Below are 5179 nucleotides of genomic sequence, written 5' to 3' on the forward strand. Positions count from 1 at the left end.
TGGCTGAAAGCAGGTATCTGGGGTTTGTTTAGCTTCTATAATTGAAACATTGTTTCTTAGAGTGCAAGTTCAGAGGCTGGCAGCGGCAGGCAGGGAACGTTGGCTTCCTCCATCACTGGAGCAACCAAGCCTCCTGTTCTTCAGCTGTGTGGCTGCTGGCCATCATCTTGGTTGGCAGTTAATTTGCATATCGCCCTGATTAGCCAATGGGAAGCATATCGGAGGTACGGTTAATTACCCTATTTGTCTTTTATTAGATAGGAGATATATATGTATCACCTTTGCTTCTTAGGCAAATATAGGAAAAACAGTTTTTGTTTTTGTTTTTACTTTTAGAAATAGGCTTATTTTTCCAATGGAAAATATACTTACACTAGAGGCCCGATGCATGAAATTTGTGCAAGGGGCTCAGCCCTCAAAGGCCCAGCTGCCTTGGCAATCACAGCCCCAGCTTCCTCCAGACTGTCATCCGGATGGTCATTCCACTGCTTGGCTGTCTGGTCTAATTAGCATATTACATTTTTATTATTTTAGATCCTTAAGAAGCATAACAAAGATTATATGACCTTGACAACTTTTAGGAGGCTGAAGAAAGGGTGAGTGTGTATGTGGGGAGATAGCAGGTCGTGGGGTTTGTTCTCAGGACTGCAGTAACTTCTGGGCCTCTAATGGCTTTAGTATAAAACTACCATTTTTTTTCTTTTTACAAGGGAAGTGCCCCCCCCCCCCACTCCACTGCTTCTGTTTCTGTAGCCTATTTAAGGGCACTTCTGTGGCTCCAGCACTCTAGGATAAATACTTGAGGAATTTAAATAATTATTTCCCATATTTTTCTCTTCTTGAGTAGATGAATAATATAAAATCTTATATATGAAGAGATTTTAAAAACAGAAATTTAAAAAAAAAACCTTACAGTAAATAAATGAGTACTCACAAAAAGTGGACTGGGACATTAGCCTTGGAATTTTATTTCATACTAATGCAGCACAGTAAATGGGCTCTGAGTAGCATAAAGCCTAAATAGTGAGACCCAGGATTTCCTATATTAATAAAATGATGAAGTGCAAACTAAGTCCCGCAAAGATAAGAAAGCAAGTAAAGAACATGAATCAGTAATTAAGTTACAGTATAGATAGATAAGAACTTCTACTAGATAATAGTTTTTAATGGCTAATGTCTTTAGAGGGAGAGTAGGGAGTGTCCCCGAGATAAAGAACTCTCAGCAGCTGCTGGGAACTTCCTGCTATCCCTGCTATGAGTTCAGCCTGCTACAAGTAGCTGGGGGCCCCCAGCAAAGTGAAATATGCCCTATCTTCAAACAAATTAAACTAAACAACAAAGATACAAAACAACAATAAGCAGAGACACTCTAGGAATAACATTTATAGAGGCACACAACCTATAGACAAGACTTAATAAGCCAGAGTCCTTTCCATGGATCTTTCAGAAGATGTCTTTTAGTGCCTGGGACTTACAGCCAGAATGCATCCCAGAGGGCTCCCGGGTGGAGTGGCCAGTGAACACCCACAAACAGCCTGTTATTCACAGATCTTATCATATTCTGCTTTATCTAAAGTTGTTTGGGCAAAAATCTACCAGTTCCAAGGAGTCATATGATAATTTTCAGATAAAGTATTAAGGAGTCCTTTTGTAAATGGATTGTTTACCTCATTTTCTCTAACACTTTCCCTTATTTCTTTAAAGCTGTTAAAGAAGAGCGGCTCATTGTTAATCTTGCATAACGGGCAAGCTAAAGTTCTTCTTCTAACATGGCTTGCCTGCCACAGGACCCCATAACTGAGGATCTAGTTGATGAGCCTTCCCACACCCGAGGCAGAGGATCGGGAAATATTTCCTCCAGCGGCGGGGCTTAGGGTATTACAGGTCCTACAGGCTCTGATTCAGGAGGAGGGGGCAGTGGTAAATCCTCCTGTTGCTCTGTAGGCTTTTGATCTTCAATATGAAGTGGGAATAATGCAGCTCAAACAAGAGCCCACATAGTTAATGATGTTAAGGGCACTTGTTTTCCCTGGGCCTGATTTCTCTTTAAATTCCTGCCCACTTGTTCTCAGAGATTAAGGTCTATCGTTCCAGCATCAGGGGACCAAGGATTATATGTCATAACAATTTTTAATAAGTTTTTTAGTTGTTTTTCTGTAACAGAGGGACCACCTGCTTTTAATAACTGTTTCAGCACTGTGATATATTGCTGCTGTTCTGCGGACAACTGTTGTCCATTATGAAACCTTGGCTGAGAAAGAATTCCCTTGAACTTGGAAATCCCAAGGGGGCTCCAATGACCTACTGCGCAGTTACTTTTGCTTTCTTCCTCTTTGTTTTAGAGTGTTTTATTGCGTTCCTGGCCTCCTCACACGGGGCACCAGCTGCCAGGGCTGACCAGCAGACCCTGAGCGACAGATGAACAGATTACTCCCACAGGTTTCTGTGATAGAGAGGCTAAGGGATGTTTTACTTTAGAAGTAAAAGCAGTCCTGTTTGCCTGCCTCATTAACTTTTTATTGTAACAACAACTTGAACTCAAATTGTAACCTCTAAATACAATCAGCAGGGCAAGTCTTCTTGAGAAAGTATATGCTTCTACAAGGTCAGGTCTTTTACTTTTAAATATATTTTATTGATTTTTTAAAGAGAGAAAGGGAGAGGGATAGAGAGTTAGAAACATCGATGAGAGAGAAACATCAATCAGCTGCCTCCTGCACACTCCCCACTGGGGATGTGCCCGCAACCAAGGTACATGCCCTTGGCCGGAATCAAACCTGGGATCCTTCAGTCCACAGGCTGACGCTCTATCCACTGAGCCAAACCGGTCAGGGCAAGGTCAGGTCTTTAAAGATTCAAGCATAGAGGTTCTTGCAAAACACCCGGGGGATTTGACTTGTTTGGAAAAGTCAAGGTAGGGGCTGGTAAGGTCTCTTCAGAGGCCCCTGACCTTTCAGAGAATCCTCCTTACAGACATTCCAACCAAGTCCTGTGCTTCCCCACACAATTATATTTTGCTAAAGCTGGGGTAGGGTACAATGACTGTAATGGTGTGAAATTTGAAGAGAAGAGGGAAAAGATTGTATATAAGAGTTCCAGCACCTATCATTGTCATTTTCCCGAGCAAATATATGATAGTATTTTATTCATTTGTTTATTTATTTACTTATATATAGCATTTTGAATCTTTACAAAGAGGCTAGTAATTTTAAGAAGCTGCTAGTTCACCAATTTTTTTAGGTCTGAAGGCATAGTCAGTTTGGACAGTTCATTAGTTACTATGAGTTTAGTATTGAAACAAATTGTTTTGTCACTTTTTTCTACCCAAAGTCCTAAAGCCTTAAAAGCTTTCATTCTCAATACCATGGCTGCAAGTTCCTACAGTCAGACTTCTGCCTGCCCTTCACCACATGTTATCTCAGCTTCAGCACATGGACCTTCTTTCAGATACAAAACACACCCATCTCTTCACCAATCGGGACTTTTGTACACAAACTCTCCTCTATCTGAAACTCTTTCCTTGTTTTTTCCCTAACTGTGTTCACCAAAAATGCATCTTACCTCTCATTTTTTCCTGAAAAGGATTGCTGACTGAGTAATTCAAATTCAGCCTCCTTTCTACACTTAATCATAGCCCTCTGTATGCTTCCTTTACAATGCCTATTAGGGAGAGGGGGTCAGCCCTGGCCAGGATGGCTCAGCTGGTTGAAGTGTCATCCCCATGCACAGGAGAGTTGTGGGTTCAATTACTGGTCAGAGCACATAACCAAGTTGTGGATTTGATCCCTGGTACTGGTGTGTTTGGGTGTTTCTCTCTCACATTGATGTTTCTCTCTCTCTCCCTCTCTCTTCCACTCTCTCTAAAATCATTTTTAAAAGGGGAATTGGGGGTCAAATATTAAAATAATAAGCATTTTTAATATTTTTATAATATGGTATCCCAATACCTATTCTGCTATAAGAAAGAAGGAGGCTGTGAACAATTCTAAATGTGCAAATGGTGCCCAGACACTTTTGTTTTGGAAACTCTGTGGTAAAATGTACCACAGGAAGACAGGCGCATGCAGTGTAAATTAAATTCCCAAGCTGTCTGGAGTTGTAGTCAAGTTCCCAAACAAGCAGCAATTGCGTGTTCCATGAACTTTTTTGTCCAAGAAATACAAGTGGACCCCCGTGAAAGAATGTAGAGTCCAAAGAGAGTGCGTAAAGCACATTAGGGAGAGTGCTTTGTCTGAACACTATTATACATTCTGCTATAGTTTGTGTTTTGTCGTGTTCTAATAAAATTTTATTTACAAAAATAGTAACAGGATAGATTTGACCTATAGGGTTCAGTTTGCAATGCAGTTTTCTTTTTTTTAAATATATTTTTTATTGTTGATAAAATTACAGATATCTCCCATCCCCTCCCCCTTTTGCCCCTTCCTCCAAATCCCTACCTAACCCCCAGGTCTTCACTACCCTATTGTCCACATCTATGGGCCATGCATATAAGTATATAAGTTCTTTGGTTCATCCCTTCTTTTCCCCCCAACCCCACATTGAGGTATGTCAGTCTGTTCTATGTCTCCATGCTTCAGGTCTTATTTTGTTGGTCAATCTATTTTGTTTATTAGATTTCACAATTAAGCGAAATTGTGTGATGTTTGTCTTCCTCAATTTGGTGTATTTCACTTAGCATAATATTTTCCAGGTCCATTTATGTTCTCTCAAAGGGTAAGAGATCCCTGTTTTTTACAGCTGTGTAGCATTTCATAGTGTAAATGTCCCACAGCTTTTTTATCCATTCATCTACTAATAGGCATTTGAGCTGTTTCCAAATCTTAGCTATTGTAAATAATGCTGCTATGAATATAAGGGTGCATATATTCTTTCTGATTTGTGTGTTGGGGTTTTTAGGACATATTTCCAGGAGTGGGTCACTGGGTCAAATGAAAGTTCCATTTTTAATTTTTTGAAGGAAACTTCATACTGTTTTCCATTGTGGCTACACCAATCTGCACTCTCACCAGTGGTGGACTAGGATTCCCTTTCCTCCATATCCTCATCATAACTTGTAATTGATTTTTTTATGATAGCCATTCAGAGGTGTGAGGTGATATCTCATTGTGGTTTTAATTTGCATTTCTCTGATGATTAGTGACTTTGAACATTTTTTCATGTGTTTCTTGGCCATTTG

The sequence above is a fragment of the Myotis davidii genome, unplaced genomic scaffold, assembly GCF_000327345.1.
Source record: "Myotis davidii unplaced genomic scaffold, ASM32734v1 scaffold1757, whole genome shotgun sequence".
NCBI classification, from domain to species: Eukaryota; Metazoa; Chordata; class Mammalia; order Chiroptera; family Vespertilionidae; genus Myotis; species Myotis davidii.